Source organism: Acanthaster planci, unplaced genomic scaffold, assembly GCF_054643075.1.
Source record: "Acanthaster planci isolate LZ-2023a unplaced genomic scaffold, COTS_SCS Contig84, whole genome shotgun sequence".
Lineage (NCBI taxonomy): Eukaryota > Metazoa > Echinodermata > Asteroidea > Valvatida > Acanthasteridae > Acanthaster > Acanthaster planci.
In genome coordinates, this window is record NW_028257706.1 from 3,180 (window position 1) to 26,719 (window position 23,540).

Consider the following 23,540-nt stretch of genomic DNA (forward strand, 5'->3'; position numbering starts at 1 on the left):
TGCCTTGGGTGCAGTCTTCTGATGGGTCAGTGAGATGGGTGCTGCTTGGGATGCAATTTTGTGACGGGATGAGGGAAGGGCATTGCTAGGGATATCCCTTTATATCTGAGGGTATCACTTCTGACAGCATTTCACAGAGAGTACTTTAATTAACTGTTATCAAAACAAAATTTAACCCTGCATTTGTCCTCCCCATCTGTGAAAGAAAGGGGTGTAATTTTGCAGTGTTACAATGTTCCACCTGTTGTTGGTTTGAATAAAATAGATGCACATGTGTAAAGTAACCGGTACACGTATAATTACTCTATGAATTCCAGTCATTTTTAGTGTGGTTTTGATGTTCTTGTTTATTCAATAGGAGTTACTTCCTGAATTGTTCAGGCACTTTACTTCTCAGGGCTTCCACACTTCTATCTTTGCGTCACCATGGTTTCTGACGTTATTTGCTGTAGGTCTTCCGATATCTCTGGCACGTAGGATAATGGACATCTTTATATCCGAGGTAAGGATCAACTTAGCAAGATAAGATATGGCTGCAGTTTCCATGTAGAATGAACCCACATATTGGCATTTCCAAGAAATAATTTGGAAGTTGCCATCCTGAAAATATGGTGTATATTTGTCTTGTTTTACCTTGTCTTTATGTGCTGAGTGAGCAAATCCTATAATTAATGAGTGCTCCAGTGAAAGTTGATTCTGAATTATCAGCCACCCTAGATGTAGAGTACACTTACGATTTACTTGTTTTTTTGTGTAGGGAATGGAGATAATCTTTCGTGTAAGCATAGCAATTTTGCAGCTCAACTATGATGATCTACTTAGACTGGACATGGAAGAAATGCTCAGGGTAGGTGGAAGCGCTAATTTGATTGGAATTGAAGGAACTGAAATATTGTTTGCTTTTGTTTGCATGTTATAAACTCAAGTACCAAAGCATCGTCTGAAACTCTGCAACAAACTGCTTGTATGGCAAATTTTCTTTTTGCTTTACAAAATCAAGACATCATGCCCAGTATGTAAAATAAAACTTAAAATAATTTGGTGATGGCATATTACGGTGAATCCAGTCGACACAAATGAGCCAGCTGTTTGCTTTGACTGGTTGGGGAAAGGCAAGGTACTCACATGGAAATAGACTAGGGTCAACAAAATGCATGAGTACCATACATACATTTATGTATGTATGCAGGACATGTACATATAGAAAGCTGTTTTCCCTTGGAAGAGCATTCTGACAAAGTCGGCAGATAAATTAGCATTTAGATTGTCCTAGTAGATCTTTTGCTGGACCTAATCCTTTTGAGTAGTGAAGAATCATGGAGAGCTGAGAGGTTGATCACAGTGGAACCTAGGGAAGATATCTTTACATGTACATGTATGAGTATGCATTTGTGATTGACATTAAAATAATATACTAACGACTCAAAACTAATCACTTGGGAACACACAAGTCAGGTTCATAGCATTCTTATCTAAGCAAAATTTAGATCTTTACCTATGCAGTTACGGAAAATTATTGACTACATCAAAACTGTTTTCATGATTTATGGGTTTGGACTGCTGATATACACAATTGAAGATGTACACCACTCCTCCCATCAAAGAAAAGAACAAAACAGAATATGCACTCGTAAAACATGTTTGCTTGCATTGTGAATGAGTGAAGAGGCCATCATAGGTAAGAGTGAAGCTTTTCTGTCCTGTTTGAACAGGTTGATTGAAACTTCATTGGTGAAAATTCCACATAAAACTGATTAATTATATTTTCTTTGTTCAGAGACTTTTGCCGCTGGTTTGTTTGTGCTGTTATTTTACACTCAGTTTCTTATTGTTTAAAGACTGGATTGTAATAATTGAACAGTAATACTACGAGTGTGCTCCCTAATGATGACGTGGAATGTAGAAATCACAAAGGAAGAAGTTTTACTGACCTGTAGTTTATAAGTTCTTTATTCCTAATTAGCCTTTTTGATTATGTACTGGTACTTTTGTACCCGCAGTGTGTGTTCATGTACTCTGTCTGTATTTCACTCTGTATTTTTGGTTGATTTTTTAACAGTTTTTACAGAAAATTGCACCAAAATTCCATGAAGCTGAGCCAGAAATCCTGATGTCGACAGCTTACCAAGTCAAGTACAATGCAAAGAAAATGAAAAAGTGAGTTAATTGTTAATCTTGTAAAAGTTAGTGAAGTCTCCAAAACCAGACGATTGTTACTAATAGCAGCTAGTCTTCAAATTACAAGACAAAGGTGTCAAAATCTGGTAAAGTTTCGCTTCTAGATTCTGCTTGAAATTTTGATGTGTGCTGATTTGAATGATTTATTTCAGGTTAGAAAAGGATTATCTTGCCTTCAAGACCAAAGAAACTGAAGATCAGATTGAAATGCGGGTGAGTGTCTGCATGCAATGCATTTGCAGTCTGTCAATTTCTATTAATTCCCAAGATTGAAGGGAGGAGACTTTCTGTTTGTTTCATTTTACTTGTGGGCAAAGACAAGTAGTATTCAAATTTTCTGACAGTTAACACACTTCATGCTTTGCTGTCTTTCTGCTGGGTGTTAAAAAGAAAACCTGTTTTTTTCCGTTCATGAAACATTTGCTGTTGAGGAATTTGTTAATCCTGAGTGTTGTGTCCTTGATTCTGATGTGTCCTGATTACTAAGGTGGAAGGCTTGCGGTAGCACCATGCAAGGATACGATCTCTTTCGTGAATCTGTATGGTTCTGAAAAGAACCGTAAGGAACTCAACCTTTTGGACAGTATGCTCTGTTCGGACAGTATGCTCTGTCTCCTGACGATGGACAGAGCATACTGTCCACCTTACATGTAGTTGTCTGTCACTGTGAATATCTTGAAATCCCATGTGTCCTGATTAGTTTTGCGACTACCTTTCTGAGAGTTTGAGAATTATTTACATCTAGTTACATATGCTGATACCAGACTTGCAGATTACTAATCATTCAAATATGCAAGTGTTATGTCGAAGCAGCTGTTTGATGATTGTTATGAACACAATGCAAGTGATTGCTGGAGTTCCAGCAGCTGGAGGTATTGTATGACAAAGAAAACCCTTACACTCATTCCAAACATCAATGGAATTTTAAATGCTCACGAACATGTATGTGTTTATTGTGTACAAGTACAAAGTGTAGTTAATTTATCGTTGCTCTAGAAAGTGTTTCTGCATTGTTGCTGGTAATATCTTCTCTCAACGCAATGGCATATAACAGCTTGCAAGATTCCACTCTACTACAGGTTATACTGAACTTTTGTGTAAAAGCTGACCTTGGTGACATTTCAGCTGTTTGTTATTTAGAACAGACAAGAGATGTGAAAATAAAGCAAAAGTATAAAACCGACATCAGTAATTATTGCTCTTCATTTATAACCACTTTTAAACAGCGACTTCGGACCGAGAACAGACTACTCCTGAGGAGAATTCAGGTTTGGAAGAAGAGAATGAAGTTCTCGCAGACAAATTAATCCAGGGTCAGTTACAGAGAGCCCAGGAAGCTGAAGACAATTACGTCATGAAGAAGGAACTGGAGACACTGAGGCAACATGATCTGGAGACGGCTAAGAGATTAGAAGGAGCTCAAACTGTCATCAGTGATCTACGAGATAAGGTGAGTTAGAATAAAGTGTTGTTTAAGAGACAAATATATGTGTGTAAGTTGAAATGTATTGATTTTGGGTTTTTTGTCTTGCCGTTCATTTCAAAACAGGTTGGATTACAAAGTGTCCAGTTTTTCACAGACAAATCGTTTTTTTAAGGAAGTAAAATTATTCCCACCTTTCTAATAGTTCAGAAAGATGAAATTTTCTGTTTTTAATCTGTGGCTAACCTGTTGAATATTTTTTGCCTCTTTGTTTAACAAGAATGAAAATGTTACTGATGGAAAGTGTACCTTCTACAAGATGTTCCTTTCTTTGGACAGAAATGTCTGTGACATTTAAAAAAAATTGGTTTTCTCATACAAAGATTTTTTTTTTCCAAATTGGGGTCTAACTCTAATTACATGTATGAAGTAAAATACTAGGGTTGTAATGATTTTTGGCACATGCATTAGATTGACACAATCTGTTATGTACCGGTATACAGACCTTTCTTGGTGTTTATTAGAGGGCGCTGTTCAAGTTCACCATTGCCTTGCTTGGTACCATACTGGCTTTTAATTGGCGACTTTGGACTGAATTTCGAAGACTTTGGTGTGTACATGTATGCACATTATGGCCTCAGGAAACGTGTGGTCCCACACAAGACTATGGTCAAGTTGACAACACATGCATACATGTACGTACACTCTATTGTGCAATAATGCCTTTATGGGTGCCTGTGTGTTTCACTCAGATCAGGATTACAATCAGTGATCCATTGTTGGTTCGTTGACACCAGAACACTCTTCATGGATGGAGTAAACCAGGATTGGAATTACTGATTGAGATCTACATAGATCCATGTGAAACAAACAGACCCTCAGGCCGTGTCCAAAATGGGCTTCCAGAGCTACGGCTAGGTCTATTGTCTATGCATCTCCCCGCATTTCCAATAGAGCGAAGACCTAGACCTAGCTCTAGGCAACAGAGTTGGATACAGCCTTAATCTCCCACACGTACACACAGTACACAAATTGTACTTCTGCTCTATCTGCCGATATACATAAATAATAAGGATAAATTGCATCTAGGCATAAAGACGATACCATACTGATCTTGCAACCTTGAAAGGATATAAACTCTGTCCTCTAAATACATGCAAGAACATCCCAAATGCATGTCATTGGCAAAGTCATTAGGTCATCAACTGAGCGGAGGATGTACTGTATCATGGATGTACATGTACATGTACAGTATGTGTGTTTACTATACATATACATGTACATCCATACATATACATGTAAATAAATCACTGTGCATGCACATGTATTCCAAGTTGACTATTCCTAGCTTAACCAGTATTGTATGTACTTGTTTTGTTCTTGAACTCAAAAAAGTTTACTGAAATAAATCAAGAGTTGTCAGGTATGTGTACATGTATATGAAGTGCACCACTTTTTATATTTTACTCTGATTGAAGCTTTATTTTCAATATCAAAATAAGATAAGGGAAGTACATGTTGTAAAACGAGTAACTCAGGAAGATGGCACTAGTTTCTGTAATACAGGCTTCATGTGGGTGTGCACCGTAGTGTGTATATATTATAATGTCTATTTTGTATAAAATACAGATAACAGAGTGTAAACTACATGTATTTCTCACTTGATCATAAACAACATATTCATGCAACATGGTCGCTACATTGCCTATCGAGGCAGTGCCTTATACATTTATATGTATTAGCTACACGGTTTTCTAATGGTTATTTTGTGGTTCCCATGACAATACTTATTAGTACCATACTGGGGATCATAAACATCAATCCTTCAGCATGATGTCATATAAGATACTGACTTAATCAGCCTAGTGATCCCTTGACAGAGAAACCAATTGATTCACAGAGAGATGCCATCTGTCTGTCCAGGAATATATGCAGCCTGCATCCTAGACTATGGCATCAGCTGTGAATAGGAAGTCTCCCCGATACAGTGGTCATGTAGCAGAGTATAAATGTCACAGCCATTTTATACAGAGGACTATGGATACATGTGTGTATGTTTTCCAGACCAAGATGTATGATTTTTAACCTTGTTTAAGTACAAGTACAAAGAGGTTGGATGAAGTAAACTTGGTCCTTTGGGTTGAAATGATCAAACTAATGGGTTAACCACCTGGCTAATGTAGTCCTCATTCCTGTGCATTTGTCTCAACATTAACTTTTTTCTTGTTTGTTTGACTTGCAGTTGTACGTGTATGGTAACAATAGAAGTTTAGCAAGATAAATTCCACATCGTGGAAACAATAAGTACATGTACGGTACTGGTACCAGCAAACTGACCTTTCCCTCATGAATTATTAACTCGGCTCTGGTTGGTTGATAAGAAAAATTATTCAAGTGGATTTCAAACATGCAGTTACACATGTACGGTACCTGAAAAGGCTCCATGAATCGATATTAAATTATGCACCTTCAATGCTATTTATAGAGTCACATGGAAATGATTTTGCCTTAGTCTGTTAGGTGCACGTAAGACATACAATACATACACTGTAGATTATACAGTCATTGGTTTGTATGCATGCTACCTGCGAGTAATTTACGCATTACCTACATTATGTACATGTACATGTATACTTGAACACATGACATGTGGCACTCCTGTCTTGGTACCCGGTACACTGTACGAGCAGCAAACAAATTTGTCCTAATTGGTCATTTTTACTCAATAAACCGAAAGCCTCGACCTATTGACTCATTTCATCATTTAATGCCAATCTTGAAACCATAAACTTGAATGTTATGAAAAAATAACACCAGTGGGTTTCTCCGATCTAGGTGCATTTTAGTGGCTATAAATAAATAAAATCTGGTTTGTGGTTTTGAAAATGGTAGAAGTACATGTAGATCACTCATATCAGCATTTTTCTGATCATATGATTTAATTGAGTTATTTATTAGTAGCCTACTGGTATAGATTTTGTATTCATTGGCATATGAATAGGTTTTAGTTGTTTTAATCATTTAGTTCTTCCCATTAGAAATGCCCATCATCATGCTTATCATAATGTATGTGTGTACACTGTACGTCTACATGTACATTCTTGTACCAGTATTTTAAAATTGTACTTGTACCGTGGCTGTCTGACAATTATAGTGCTTTCGAAACTTTACATACTGGATATATTTGAAAAGACGTTTTCTCTTATACAACATTTTGATAAATTTCTTGTAAACATTGTGAGGAACATACCATAAAAAACCTGTTTTTATTTATCATTTAAAATTAAAATCCGGTGAACAAAGGTCTGTCTCAGTTGAGGTTTCCAGAAGATTTGTGAAACTTACATGTATTAAAATTCCTGACAGACCTGTGAGTAACACATTTTTAAAAAGAGAAAGAAGGCTTTGAGGTTGGAGCCACACCACTCTAAGCACAATGTAATCAGCCAGGTGTATCACTGACAACGTCTGCATACTATATGTATGTGCATGCATGCATCGCATTGATCGGATGCAGTGTGCCGTTGACTGTATGCCCATTATAGCTAGCCCAACCCTTATACCCGGCCTGGAACGATTATAATGAATCAGTGTTTAGCATGCCAAGATGAGCTACATATAGTTCTGACATTGCTGACTACTCACATCTAAGACAAATTTAGATGTTGAGAATTGGAGTTTTGGGTGATAATGTCTCAAACATGTACTGGTACGAGAAGCCTCATATTTCCAATGAGTAAGTTAAATTATACCTTATCATTGCGTTTTGGTTTGTTTACTTGCTGGCTGAAGGTATATGTACATGTAAATCATCTCACAAATGTGAGATTTACAGTAGTAGGCATCGTTTGGTGGCATGCAGTTTTGTTGAAGTGGAAACAGCTCCTTTATTGTTTCAGCTTATTTTTCTCAGGTTCTGCTGTTGATGTCAAGATCCTGATATCTTAATGTGGATGTTTTGCTGGAGTGTCATTGTTAACTACATGTAAAGGAGGAATCAGCTGTTTAGATTAGATTTCACATTTATTAGAAATGAATTTAAAAACATTTAAAAACCTTGGAAATACATGTACCGTACTAAGTGGACTGAATATCCTAATTTTGCTAAATTTCTGTGATACATTTAACCTTCAAACAAACCGTACAATGTACGTCAAACTATCACTGTGTATCGGTACATGTACATGTACGTGCAAGTACTGTGTTTTTTTGATCGTTAAAATACAAGTGCACAGATGCCCTTATTGCTTTTCTTCATGGTTCAAAGGACATTTCTGTCACTTCTGTTTTCAACAAACAGACAATGGACAAGTTGCAAAGAGCACAGACGATTGTAAAGGATTTTATGCGAAAGGTAAAGTGTATGTCACACTTGTTCATGCACTTCGACATTTGTGTTCTAACTTCCGTCATAAATTAGGAAATCCCATTTGTGGCTGCTGTTTGTCCTTCAAACCATTATTTAACATATTGTTGTGTTCCATTTTGTCATGTTGACAGTTTCAAAATCATTCAACACTCACACCTTGTTGACATTTTACATGGAGAGTCTTGTACTGCCGGTACCTTCTCAAACATATTTTAGCAAATGTTAAGAAAACCATCAGATGATTGTTAAACTTTCAAGAACATGTGTACAGTGTACATTTATGTACAGAGCTCTACATCAGTGGAAATGTCAACAACTTTAATGTTGTATTTGTGTCCTTGGTGGTTGGTTTGTTGCTAACATATAGATATGAGCTCAGGTTGTTTTGATATTCTGCTTAAATTGTGTCCTTGCAATATAAATCCACAGATAGATACTTTTAAGTGGTGATAAATCCTGATGTATAATACAGATTAATTTAGATTTGACTAACCAGTTGCTTTTGTTCGTTGGTTGCCTTTTTACTTTTGTCACATTAAGCCCGTTTGGGGGTTGGGATAAGGTATAAATTAATTTTCACACCAAGGATCAGGACATTAAAGTACAAATGTGTTGTTTTTGTCCAAAATGCTAACCCACCTGTATAATTTCATATCAAATAATCAAGATATTGGTTTTGGATTTTGAATTTTTTTTCATTTGTTTCTATAACTATCTACAACATAAAACAAAAAGCACATTATAGAAATATTCTTGGAAAAATTTCTACCATATTTGCATTTTTAAAAAAATTTCAAGCCTTACATTACAAGCATCTACATGTATTCATAATGAAGCCATCTCCATAGTAACAGACTTCATGCCTGTTCACCCTGTATTAGTCATCATCATCAAGATTCATTGTTGTCACATGTTGCGCCTGGTCCTATATGTGCATGTTTCATTGCATTTCTACATGTACATTGCTGAATTCATCTGATATTAATATCTAATGTGTTACCTGTGGCAGTGTTCTTAATCATGGTGTGATACATGTGTTGCCCTTTCTCAGTGGTTGTTGGAACAGCTGAAACTCAAGCATGCCTTAGTTATTTGTCATGTTTGTGGATGTACATGTACAGCTGTGTAAAAATTATTGACCAAGTTTTTGCTGAAATCAAGAAATTCTGGCATTTTGTAAATTTGCAACCTGTAGAGTGTTACAAGTTATAATTTTAGCCTGGTCTTCCTCTGAAAGGTTTTAGCTTTCGATATTATAATGCGCATTAATGAATTATAATTAGCAGAATGCTCCAATGTGACACATGTACACGTATTCATTATTCTTTTCACTCCTGGCTTTGTGAAGTTGCTAGGCAATTAACATACAAATTACTTCTGACAGATTAGCTGTCAGTTTCTTTTCCACAGTTTCATCACATGCCTTTTTCTGATTGGGATCTTTATCTTTGCATAGTTTCTCTGGTCATGTAATTTTATTTGAAACAAAAACCACTCAGGTTTTCAATGCAGCAACAGTTTGTGTAGCATTGTGATTTACTTTTAATTCATGGCAAATTTTGTTACATGGCCTGGCAGTGTTTACATAAAACCTTGTACACTTTATGCATCTCTGATTTGCCACCCACTATTTCTCTGGTAAGCACATTAGAAAGGTCACATTGCCATAGGCAGATGCACTTCACCAGCCTTGGGATGTGTTTAGCATCTGCTAGGGAGGAGAGATGTAATCACAAGGCATTAACTACATGTACATTATTTGCTCCTGGTATGCCTGGAGGAGTAGCCATGACCTGGCTGATGAAGAGATTTGGGCCCTTTTCCAAATCTTGGCTTTGTCTTTATATCTGGCTTCAATTGCCATCACCAGTTTCAAATGTTTACTGTTTGAACTAATATCTTTACCCTAAAGTAAATGATTTGAAGTTTTTGTGACAGAAAACACTGCATGAACTTGAATTGTTATGGCCTAAAATGAGACAAAGCTTTCATATAGAAAACCTCTTGAAGCTCAAAGAATGAAATAAGTAACTGGAATGCCACAGACACAATAAATGCACTGCTGTTGTAGAAAATGTTGACAAGTGTTTTTAGTTGTTGTTGCTCAGTTTGAAGTCTCTGGTGAAAAAGAAACTCATTTATACTTGAAGTGATTGTTCGTGTTTCTCACTGTCTGATTTATCCCTTTTAGAATTTAACTGTTGCTTTTTCCTTGCACCTCCCATTGTGGATGTGTTTTTACTTCAAGATGCTTTGAGTATAATGAAGTTTGTGCTAGTGATTTCTAATATTTCCATACATTTAGAGAAATGCCAGTTTTTATATCCATCCTTTGAAAGGAATTTGAAGTCATTATAAAACTCTTTGTATCAAAGTTGAAAGACCTGTTTACAACCCAAAATATGTCAGGTTGAGATTCTAGGAGGTCCTGCTATTTTCATCGCAGCGGAATTTTTGTCCGTAAAATAAATCACCTTTTTTTCTCAAGCTGCTGTCCCAGTGGCAGCAAAATTACTCTAACTGCCATCAAAGATGCTTCCGTATGAAAAGATTATGCCTAAAACATGACGCTGTGAAACATTGCGCTCTAAACAGATCAACAGCCCAATAAAATCCCTGAAATGCTATCTGGTAGTTCCGGCAAGGCTGTCTATGTCTGCATGTATTGATTACTGACATCTGCTGAGGTTTGTGTTACTTGTGAATTGCAATACAAGACTAGATGGGATGGAAAGACCAGTACAATGCAACATACAGCCCGTGCCTAAATGCAGTGTAGGTGCCAGCATGGAAACAAAGAAAGTGGAAACCAAATTAACACAGATCCTTGCAGTATGATTATCTTGGAGTGTTTTTGTTGTTAGTAAAATCTTGGGCATGGAAAGACAACAGATGAAATAAATTGGACTGGACAGTGAATATTGTACATCAGTTTACTTCTGTTGAACATTAGACTTATTCAGTGGGTTCATGCAGCAGCAGACAGACCTCTTTCTTCTGTAAATCCACATCCCAAATACCCCCCACAAGTGAATGAATTTTGTAAAGGGATTCCAAAGTTAGGAGGGCAAACTGAAACATGTATTTTACTTGAAAAGACTAACATTTATATCTGCTAATGATGTTATAACAAGTACATGTATATTTACAATGAAAGGATATGCAGAGAATCTAAGAAAATGACTTCATTATTGTACATCTACAAACAACCTCCTGGTATGTTTACCAAGCAACCAGATGTACATGTATTAATTATAAAAGTGTTTTTTGGGGGAGGAGGGGAATGAGGGGAGGTACATTGTTGCTGAGGCAGTCTTACTATTACAAGGTGTGGAAACTCTAACATAACGTGCATGTACTTACAGTCGTGTTTACAATGTGATCGGTGTGTTTTATTTCTCAGGTTAGGAATGACAATTCTGAACCAGTAGACTCTGAATCAGCAGGTATCATTATGGCATTACAAGAAGAGCTCATTGCTGTCAGACTACGAGAGGCAGAATCTGCAGAAACACTGAAAGAACTCAGAGAAGATATCAAGTCTTTAGAGAAGGTACCAGTATAACAGGAATCTGATAAACAACACTTGCAGCCAGCTGACTGCCAGTAACCTCATGGCAGCAGGTTGACTCCTTTGTTTGAGTCCTTGAATGAGTTACGTGTATGACAACAAAATGATAACACTGCTGCATTCAGTAAAGTGATTGCAGAAGAAGGTATGTTAGGACTGGTAAAGTACCTGCAGCCAATAAACTGATTTCCAAAGGGTAGTATTTTGGAATGCTGCACTCAACCCTTTTGGCAGTATTCAATGAGTCAAAAGCAAGGAAGTTCCTTTAAAATTATCATTCTACATTCTGGATCTGTCTAATTAAAGATTTTATAATTACTGAAAATGGGTCACTTGGGAGGCATTCCCATAGGGACATGCACAAAATTTTTCAAACTTTACCGTCCCATAATTCAATATTCCCTGATCTGATCTTAACCAAACTCTGCATGTTTTCCTTTCAGACCCTAATCTATCATCTCTCAAATTGTGGACACTAAACATTTTCCTCCTTATGATAGCTGGAGCCTTATGACCGATGTCTCCCTAATGTTCAAAAATTTCCTGCAAAATTTCTCCCAAGTGACCTATTTGGAAATATTTTTTTCTCTGTCCAAATGAAAAAAAGTTTCAATTGAGGGTATAACTTAAGTAGGAAAATAGTCAAGCTGTTTCCCACCACATTGTTCAAAAAGATCAGGGGAGCACAGTTCAAAATGGCCATTTTTACGAATAAGGCCAATGGACTCCACTTAACCACTTCGCGCCGTTGGCAGTTATCGATGTTAATGATGCTGGGGCAGGATAATCATCATTTTTTCTGTTTTCAAAATTCTTAAAAATTCCTACCTTCATTTACTGGACACTTACGCCCACACAAAGGACTGTCTAGTTCTACTCTAATCTGACAGGCAACATGTATTGACACTGGAATATTTCAACTAGGCCGGCCGCCTTGTAAAAAAAGCCCAGATTTTTTGTTGTTACGTAATTTTCTTTGACCTCTTTTCAATTGGAGCCAGATTAGCTGCGGTGGTGGAGTGCTTTTGTCCCCGGTGGTAATCCGCTCGCACTAAATCCAGAAAACCCTGGTAAACTGTTTCAAAACAAGGCCGGATTATCTCCACTATTGAGAGTGAAAAAATGTTGGTAATGCCCAGCAGTCTGGTCTTTTGTTACGAGTATGGTCTTTTGTTACAAAGCCCAGTTCCCTTTGTCTGATTTGCGAGACCCCAGCCATGCGTATAAAGAATATGTGTCCGGTACTGGAAACCCCAGCAGCAAGTGGTTAAAGTACCATGTCACCAGTGAGACAAAGATCTGGCTGGCATTTGGATATTGTTGACCATTGTGCACCCTACTTTCACACAAAGACATAGATTGGTTTGCACATTGTCTTGTATAAACAATTTGTGCAGACTCCTCATCATTCACATACAAACAAGTATGAGTGTCTGATAATACTAAGGGATCTTGTGTTGCTACGTATTAAACAAGGCAAACTCTTTTTTCATAGTGTCCAATGTATAGAGAATGGAAAATAAAATTGGGAAGGAGGGACACCTTCCAAGAGTTATTTTGTAAATGATTGGTGGACAAGCTATGTTTGCATAGGCTGAAGAACTATATGTACTTGTTCTTTCTGTTCACAGGCAAACAAGAAGTTAAAAGAAGAGCCTGGCCACTCAGTGGAAGCATTACAAGATGAGCTGATTGCTGTCAAGCTACGAGAGGCTGAAGCAAACCTTGCATTGAAGGATTTGAGGCAGACTGTCAACGACTTGGAAGGTCATTGGCAGGTAAGACAGCTTGTGGGGTAAACTTTACTTTAAAGTTAAAGAAAAAACCTTGAAAACACCCAAAGACTTAAGACATTCAGTCATTGCATGGAATGGTCGATGGCAGGTATGACAGGCTGAGTTTTACAGGATAACAAGGTTTGTTGCAGTGTTAAGTTGCAGCAAACCTCACAATCAAGGGTCTGAGACAAACATTTAGAATTCTTGAAGGAATATTATGTGAGGTTGAGCATCACTGGAAATTGTACAATTGTATATTGAGCTGAGGATGAAGGATTTTCAACAAATAAACAGGCTTATGGTAGACTTATTGTAACTTCATACTGTACTTTAGAAACTCACAAAATGGTTGTCATCATTAATAGGATTGAGCTTTGAGCAAAACTTGACTTTGAGAGACACAAAAGCCACTATGATGCAAGTTAAATCAAGTCAAGACCTATTTGAATTTCATGAGTTATATTCCATCCATTTTAAGGCACATCTACAAAGAGCTTCGTGTAGGAAGAAGGATGGCAACAGCAAAGAGACGATGCACACGTTGACTGAAGAACTGATGAGTGTTAGGTTACGGGAAGCAGAGACAGCAGCTGAGCTGAAGGAAATGAAACAAAGAGTGATGGAATTAGAGACACAGGTAGGTCTGGAAGTTGGGTTGGTGGGTGGGTATGTTTTTGAATGCCTCAAATTGAAAAAAAACAATAGTTGAATGCCTAAGGAGAATTCGAGAAAAACACTTTAGCTGAAAGAAATGGGCTGGGAATTTGTGTCATTAGGAAGTTTGGGTTGACAGGAATGAGAGAAATCAAGTTGAATTTTTTTTATTACTCTTGTGTGTGTTTTCAGAATCAAGTTACAAGTAATCAGTTCAGACGCAGTGAAGAAGAACGACTACAACTCAAGGCAGATCTTGAAAAGGTTACAGAACACGAGAAGGAGTTACAGGCCTCCCTCAACAACTCAATGAAAGAACTTGTTAAACTGGAGGCTAAGGTAAGTCATGGCTCTATTTAATTGAATTGGAGAACGGTAAGTACTCTTTAAATGGCCAAATGTTGGTAAATGTTGGTAAATGTTTACAGTATACTTGATCTCTGCAAAACCTGTTTGTTAACCTAGTGTAAGGGACATCATAAAGCAAATCACCCACTGGTAATTCATCTTGATTAAAATTTCAACAGTTTATCGGGCATACATAGTTGTACATTTGTTTTGTTTTTTCACTCAGAGTAAGGAGGAGATGTATGCTGTAAGATTACGAGAGACAGAGGCCAATGCTTGTCTGGCTGAGCTGGCTCAGAAGATGGCAGAACTGGAAATACAGGTAGGTGAAAAGGAGGCCAGCAACATGTATACATAAAAAAGGTTGACCAATATCAGTGTACATGGATGACTCAAACGTGATATCTCATTTTATGCTATACCTACATCAGTTCCCATTATCTGAATGGTGGATTGTTGATTGGATGTCATTGAACTACTTCTTTTTCTTGGTACCCATTGAACAGATCTTCATTTCACTGGACTGGTTTCCACCCGTATTTCATGTATTTCATTGCCAGGAAGAAAGAACAAAATAGTTAAGAGATGGGAACCGGTCTAATATTATAATATTACTACCATGGGTAGTACTTCAGACACGAATCTATTTCGCAAAATGGCAGACATTAAAACACGAGGACCTTTGTTCTCTGAACAGAAGAGCATTTAAATGCAGCTATTGTATAAACAAATAATGAATGTTTCACATCTGGGCGAATGGTATTCATCTGTCTCTTCATGAAATTATTCTAACCAGGGCACTCATAAACATTCATTATTTGTATAACATCAATATTTTTATGCATAGAACATCCTTTAAAGCAGGCAGAGTTCAACAGATTGTTACATTTATTGCCATTTGTAAGGAATTTTAATTATCCACAAAGGTTGTTCCACAGTTGTATTTAAGCTGTAATAAGCCCTCTATTGATGTAAGTCATAATAGTGATATAGGATGTTAATGAGTTTACTTGTAGCTGTGATGGTCAGACCTCACCCCCAAAACCAAACTGTTATTTCTACTCTGGGATTTGTGAAATACAATTCATAAATACCGAGGGCAGTTTTTATATTCCTATCGGTCGAAATGCGTCATGTGACCGTGTATTAACATTTGATAATGCCCGCTGAGAAGTGATAATGCCCACTGCATAAATCATGCTCTGGCGCGTGGATATGAGACAGTTTAATCAGGTCTGATTGGTCAGGAGTGTATGTACATGTGCACACGATGCACCATGCGTGCGCCAAATTCATTGAAGGGGATTCTTATTAGACAACTTTCAAAAGGAATATACCACAAAATGGATGTTGGTGTTTGGGAAAATGAAAGTAAAGTTTTAGAACAAAATCGTTGGAAATCCATCATATGTTGACTTCTCTGGACTCTCTGAATAAAAAGGTATGAATAGAAATAAATATGTGCTTGACCAGTCTTAAAACCAACGCTTAAGCCCTTGCTCAGGAGATTGAATGCTGATAATGCCCTTGCCTGCAGTTTGGACATAGTCACATTCATTCATGGCCAAGCACATATTTATTCCGTTAATCATGGCTTTGTCTTAACATTACATGTTCCTCCAATGATCCAATCTGCCCAGAGAATTCCTCTTTTCAGAGTGGTATTACTTTATTCTTTTAATATAAGTCTCATGATATGTTGGTTTGTCTCTTCTGTAGACTTTAAACGAATCTTTTGAAAACTCCAGGAAAGGTTACTAAGTAAGAAACATTTGAAACTTCAAAATGCACTGTGCTTGGCATTTTCTAGGGCTCAGGGGAAGTTGGTATGTGGACTATTGACCAATATAGAGAGACAGGCCATCTTTGATTTTACCTCAGGTCATCAGAGTTTGGTCTCTTCTTTTAGGTGGTGGTCTGTTATTTTTAATGTGCTTTTATGTTAAGCATGAAATAAAACGGGCTCATTTCAAAGAGCATTCCTGAAACAGATTATCCCCTGACACTTCAGCTAAACAGAATAAGATGTTTGACAGTAATTCTGTTGTTCTTTTACTGTGATTGTACAATAAATGTGAATTGATGGCTTTTTTATAATGGTTGATAGGACACTGCCACCTATGCTACACTAGACAATTAGCCATACTGATAAACCTAGTTTGATGCAAATAAGCATACTAACATCCATATTCTCTAGCTTTTTTGTTGATTTGGGATTTCTTTTCCCTGTTTCTACCATAAGATGGCACCTTACATTATAGTACATGGATATGTTTTCTCCTTTTTTTCCCCTGACAGTCCTCAATCCTGCAACAGGTGAAGGATAACAGGCTGTTTGGGTTAAGAAGATCATGAGCACTGAATTGAGCATGAACTTACACTTAATGTAGTTTGATGAATGTAGAGGCCCGCACTCATCTTCATCAGGCAGATTTGGTTTGTTTGTTTGTTTGTTTGTTTGAAAGACACAGGGAAATAATTCATTGTGAGCAATACTTTCCTCCAATCATCATGATTTTTGGCAACATCTTACAGGTGTTGAGGGAATCCCTCTTATATGAAAGATTCCCCCCATCTGTTTTGCCTGTTTACCACACAGAACCAAGAGCTATTGACCCAGAGAACCCTGAGTGAATCTGAGACTGAGAGCAGCATGCAGGAACTCCGCAACAGAATAACTGAGCTTACCTCAGAGGTACTGTATGTGCCCAAAACTGTCTCCATTCCCAAATCATCTCTGTCCCACCTTTCACTTGTACCACTGTTATCTCAGTTACTGTATCCTTCTTGCCCCACGCCACACCAGCATATGTACATGTACCACAAAGGTACAGTGTTGATGCCTTTCACCAATTACCAGGTCATCTCTGTCCCACTTGACACCTCCCTGACTCTTCTCCTGTACAGCAGAACAATTGAGCTTGAAACTGTCATTAGATTCAGTTTGTCTTACCTGTTACCTCTGCCACATGAACATACCTCCTTTCCCCTTAACAGCAACATACCTCTGCCACACGAACATACCTCCCTTCCCTTAACAGCAACATACCTCTGCGACATAAACATACCTCCCTTCCCCTTAACAGCAAGATATGAAGCTCACCTCAGTTTGTCTTACCTGCTACCTCTGCCACATAAACATACCTCCCTTCCCTTAACAGCAACATACCTCTGCCACATAAACATACCTCCCTTCCCTTTAACAGCAAGATATGAAGCTCACCTCAGTTTGTCTTACCTGCTACCTCTGCCACATAAACATACCTCCCTTCCCCTTAACAGCAACATACATATATGAAGCTCGCCTCAGAAATTAGAAACATGTTGAGATCCACCAGCATTTCTAAAGTGTCTGATTGTTATATGTCTGCCATCACTTTTTTACTCCTGACCCTACTCCCCAACATGCCAGGACCTGTCAACCATTCCTTAATAATTCCAGTCCCAAGCTGTTGCCACATCAGGCCATACCTTTGCTGTCCCACATTTTCAAACCACATCTTTGCATTACATACATATATTGTACAATTGGTGAGTTTTTTCATTGATAAAATGCATGTCAAGGTTATCTTTTTCTTATGTTCTCTTGGATTTTGAAATAACAAATTTGTTAGTCATTTTGCTATTGAATGGTGAATTTTCTCTAAATTTAACCAAACACATCAAGGAAGCCTTTGCTCATTCATTTACTGACTTGTTTAATGCACTAACTTTCAATTAATCTTTCAGCTTGAATTTGTTGTTTTGTGTTTCCCTTATACTAAAACTGAATGGGACTTTGAATGACACACTTAATGTTTAACTCTGCTTTCAAACAAAAGCATTGTATTGGAGACCATCACATAAGCAGACTTAAGACCAGAGACAAAGGCCAGTCACAGTAGGATGAACAAGGAATGCTTTATTTGGTTGTGACTTGAATTCAGGCTGGAGGTCTTGTGTTGCTCTTGTAATTGTCTTTAGAGGCCATGACTAAACACTTTGAAACAATTGGAGACTTTGAAACAGTTGGTAGCAACAGTCAACCAGTCCTTTCTTGCCAGTTCTGGGTATATGCACATGTAGTTCTGGTCATGGACGGTAGTTCTGAGCAAAACTGCAGAAAAGGACCAGTTTGTTTGTGGCCACCAAATGTCTCAAAGTCTCCCATTCAGCAAGTACTTACACATACTTTAGAGGGATCAATTTTTGCTTTATTCTTATCTTAACAAAGTCTAGTTGTAAGAGCTTGAGCTTTGGTTAACACCATATGCATACATGTATTTGTATAACCATCAGAATCGTAATCTATTCTGAATTTACATGTACATAGTATTGATAGTTCTTGTCCGTGCTTCCAATTACTATGCTCTCACTCAGAACATTTGTTTTCTTGCTAGGTAATGCAGTTGCGTCTAAAACTCAATGCCAAAGTAGGTAGCCATCTTTCCTTCAGCGATCTTACAGACGAGAGCCAGTACCCAGTTAGTGTCATCACTAATCCAGCGGCATCTCTCCATGACAATGACCTAGATGATGATGAGGATAGCAATTCCGGTGAGATGAGAGGGATTGACATATCAGTTATTGAATCAGATGATGAAGTATTGGAAAGAAAGCCATGCAAACAAACGGAGGTTTGAGTCTTGTACTAAGTCTTGGAAGACTTCCTTATTACAAGTGTAGCAGCCATTTCAGATTCATGTGTAAGTTTGTAACTTTTTTCCTAACTTTATTTTCATCTCCAAATTCAACTTCTAAAAAGCTCTGCTGAACAGTTTGTCATGTTGATCCAACAATTACGGAGAATTATATTGGAAGGCTTTGTGCACCATTCGAAGTTTCCATTTCGGCCATGTCATGTGACTGGCTTCCATTGGATCATTTGGCTGGTTTCCCTGAAGCCATGTGGCTTGTTTCCATAATTAATTTAGGTCATAGGTCATGCCAGTGTCTATTTAGACTTTCCCTTATGTCCAGTTGCTTATGGTTAACTTCAACCTATTATCGTTGGAACTCATTTTGAAATATTAATTTTAAATTTGATGCTGTGAAGAAATTTGGATGTCAGTATGTACAAAGCTTGTAGTATTTCCCCTGTGGTAAATGTTAAACAGTGAGCTAGCTACATTACTCTGACTAATGCGCTGTCACATATATGGGTAAGGTTGAACAGTTTTTAGATGAACCCAAATGCTTAAGATCTATATGAACTATGAGCAGCGTCTCTTGGCGGTAGTTTCAAAACCCTTGAGAGAATGTTTGGACCAGTTGTCTAGGTTGCCTTTGTAAATGTGGCCCTCTAACATAACCATTGCTTACGCATAGTCCTTGATCATGTATATAGGTGCCCCCTGGATGGCCTTTAACATGTATATAGCTGGTCTGTGAGTGAACATGTATATAGATGGTCCATGATTGGGCCCTTTGTGTGCATAGAGTGCATAGTGCTTCCAGAATGCAGAAAGCACCTATTCCCCAGGCCATGTGTATGTCAGGCACGTGTAAAGTGTATAAAGTGCATGAAATGGACAGAGAATACTAGATATTTTTGCACCAAAATATTTAGAATATTTTATTTCATAATCAATTTGTAAGTGTGAACATTTATCATTGAAGATTGTGGGGCAGTTTTTGTTTAATTGTTATTAAACATGTGAAACGTTAAACTCATGACAGTAAGCCTTAAAAATTTTAAGCACTTGACTGTTGTAGTTAGAAAAGCAGCTAATGATTTAATTTATCTCAAAGATAAATGGCTCATGACCCCTACCATTCACCTCTTAATGTGATGGGATAGGAACAGTTTAACCCTCCCCACTGTGTTGATTTTTTGGTGCATTGGACCTTCAATATGTTAGTTTCTATAGGGTTAAACATCTGTCAGAAAGAGTTGTATTGCCCAATTTTCATTTCTTTAAACTGTATAATGCACTGCCATTGCAAACTGGCACCTGAGCAGTGATGCAGGAATGAGATTTATCCCATCATTGTAGTTATGCTTAATACCATGACATTCATTGTAGACTGCTAAGAAGCTGCACATGCTTTGTCGTATTATCAGGTGATTTTGGGGAGATATGGGAATTGTGCTGTCTGCAGGGGATATTAAACTAGTACAAAAACCAAGAATCTGAATTTGATGTTTTACATGTAATTATATATACAATGTATCATTTTTATTTTCAAGCTGATAAGGGCAGTTTTGTTAATGAAGTATTTTAGATTTATGATGCATTTTAGATTTTTCGTTCAATTGCAAGTGTGTGTTTTCAGCATTATCACCATAATGTGTTGAATAACAAGCAGAATATGTATCTTATTCATGAAATTGCCACTTGAGATTCTGATTCCTGAATTCACTTATTATACGCTGTTGGATGAGAGACCTACACTGATACATTCATTTTTGACGGGTTCTGCTGTGATCTGTTCCTTCTATGCTTAAGTTTTATTGAAGGTTTTCTTCTGATTCCAGTGGCCAACTCTCGGATAAGTCATATTCCACCTAAATTGATATGATTGCTGTATACATTATGTGGCACAACTTTTTTTTTACATTTCAAGCAATTTAATACCTTGCCATTTATTAACTAGTTGTATGGAGCATATTCGTATTATATTGTATTATTTTATTTTATCAGGTTTTCTTCTGTAATGTTTTATTTAAAGTTTTAAGTAAAGTTTTAGAATGCAAGAAAGTTCGTGAAAAGCACGTAGTTGCCAGGGAAAGAAAGGTTTATCAGATTGTATGATAACTTTGCCCACCAGTTACCAACAGCTTGAATTGCACCCTGTTCTGTTTTCTGTCAACTATACGTACCAGCTAGCAGGGAATAATGTGCACCTTAAGTGTCAGTATTCTAATAAGTGTGTGAAAATATAACAACGATGATGTCTCTTTCCAGCTCAGAACCCTGACTCATACTTTGCATGTTTGACAAACTGTATGACAACAATGGCTTAATTTATCATTTAAAAAAAAATATTACATTTACTTTCAACTGAGTTCCAAAGACTGAGTGATTGTTCAGGTTGGTGTTTTCCGGCCTGGTTTCTAGATTCACATGTATTATTCCTTTTTCAGTTACAGTTTCTTCAAGTGTCGTAAGAAAACTATTAAAAAAATTAAAAACAAACATTCCTAGACGCCCAGAGCATAAAACAGCCTTAAAAGAATGTCTTGACGTCCTACTTGGACTTGAATCCTCAAATTTGCTGTAGATTGCTAGTATCACACATGGACAGTATCGAAAACCAATATTGCATTTTTGTCATCCCAATCCAGTACGTTTACGGATTGTATTTCGTGCAAATAGCTACTCGTTCTCTACGAGTTGTCGTTTTATTGCTTGAAAAAATTATTGTACATTTTATTTGGAAACGAGCTCCGACCTTCTTGTGATCTAAATTGTCGTTTGTATTTTTCATATTTTTCGAGCACATTAGATTTTCTTGAATAAAATTTTGACCAGGGTTCCTTGTTTCTTGTACCGTAAATAAGGGGAATACCTTCATAGTAGGCTATTTCACTGAGTTTATTGATCTCATCACGTTTAAAATTGTTTCTGTGCATATAAGATGTACACAATATAGCAATGAATGAAATCTTTGTTATCTGGCTATTTCTTTTAATCCCCATGTTTTTAATCTGAAGACGTATTTGTCGTTTGTATAGGTTCGCTGATTCTCAGAATATAAATAAGATAATTGTGGGCATTATGGCTGCGTACTTTATCGTGTCCATCTCTGTTGTTATCTTGACAAACTAAAGACCTCATTAGCACAACCATTAAGCGTATCTCCCTATAAATCCTTCCCCTATATCTGTGTAATCTATTTGGATAAAACTCGGGATACATTGTCACTAATCTATTTGTATGCATGGACAGATTAGCGAACATTACTGGGATGAAATCTCCATCTTCAGTTTGTACACGAGCAGGTTTTAGCAAGCTTTTGCGAAATTACAGAAGTGCTAATGAGGTGTTGGAATTGTTTTCTGTTGTAAAATAACTCTTCTTGGGGTAGAAGAACGTCGCACTCTCTGTTCCAAAGAAATTGAAGGTCTCCGATTTAAGCACAGTGGGGGTAGTTACGCAATAAAGAGATTTTCATGGTCATCAAATAATAGGCCCGTACGAATCTCCTTGTTTACTTTTTCGTAGATATCATGTCCGAGTGGCGTGATTTCTTGATAGGGCTTTTGATAAGGTGAGGGTGACCCCCATCCTGCTCATCCTTGTATGTGACCTACCTCGTCGCAGCCTGCTCAGTCATGTTGCTCTAACACTTGCTTCACTCCATGGTTTAAGCGTGACCAGCTGTTGGCAAATTTAGATGCACATCTCCCTAATTCATATTGTGATCTCTTCTACAGATATTTAAAAGACCATGGCATGCACCTTTAAAGTTGCTTACAATTTGGTCACTGAGCCACAATACTTCATTTTTATCTGGTTTATCTCGAAGCACAATCCTCAATCTTTCCATTATTAACTTAAAGGGAGTCAGACTCAGACCTATTATTTTTATCTGAAGTGTTTTGATTGTTTAAATCATTTACAACATTAATATTGTCATCTTTGGTATAATATAGATTGCCGTAATAGGGCAGATTATGTGACGGTGTTACATAATGGTGTAAACGGCAAATGTGAACACCAAACGTTGAGAACTGCTCCCTCAGACCAATGGAGGGGGGGCGAACCGCCCCTCAGGTGACCGTAGGCCCAGTTTTTCAAGTAATGTCACTTCACCAAGGCTTTTGAGTAGCCTAAGCCAAGACATCCCAGCTTCTCGATTTCCTGGTGCGTAAGCAAGTTTCTAGACAAGAAGAGCCCCATTGCACGGTATCCGCTCCGAGCAGGAGCAAAAGAGGGCGTCTTTTGAAATGACATGACAGTCCTTCGATACTCACGCACGGATAGGTGCGCAAGTTAATGCGCGTTTGACCCAGAGCACGCTGAGTACGCGCAACGATTTTAGTCTATAATGTGTGGGCTTCGCACGCTGAACTCGTGCAAGAACCCGGTTGGAAAACTTAGTACCATCTGTATTTCTCTCGCCGGTGGTGGGGGTGCACTTCAGCTAAGGGCGGATAACTCCTCTTCCACCGTTATCAGGTTTGCTGAACGCAGTGCCCTGCTCTGCTTGTTGAAATGTTCTGCATTCCACGAGCGTGTCAACTTTTTTTTCCGGTGTTTACTTTTCTTCTCAGTCTTTCCTCTTTCTCGGTAA

General features: G+C 37.6%; 1 pseudogene across 1 annotated transcript; it reads left to right on the plus strand.

Annotated features, from left to right (window-relative positions):
- The first annotated feature begins 358 nt into the window (after positions 1 to 358).
- Positions 359 to 22,022, plus strand: LOC147795298 (ecotropic viral integration site 5 protein homolog; annotated as a pseudogene). The gene is made up of 13 exons (XR_015424023.1): positions 359 to 502; positions 758 to 847; positions 2,060 to 2,157; positions 2,331 to 2,391; positions 3,405 to 3,628; positions 7,902 to 7,955; positions 11,374 to 11,523; positions 13,173 to 13,319; positions 13,798 to 13,956; positions 14,166 to 14,312; positions 14,548 to 14,643; positions 16,921 to 17,016; positions 18,701 to 22,022. The product of XR_015424023.1 is annotated as an ecotropic viral integration site 5 protein homolog (transcript).
- Positions 22,023 to 23,540: the final 1,518 nt, after the last annotated feature.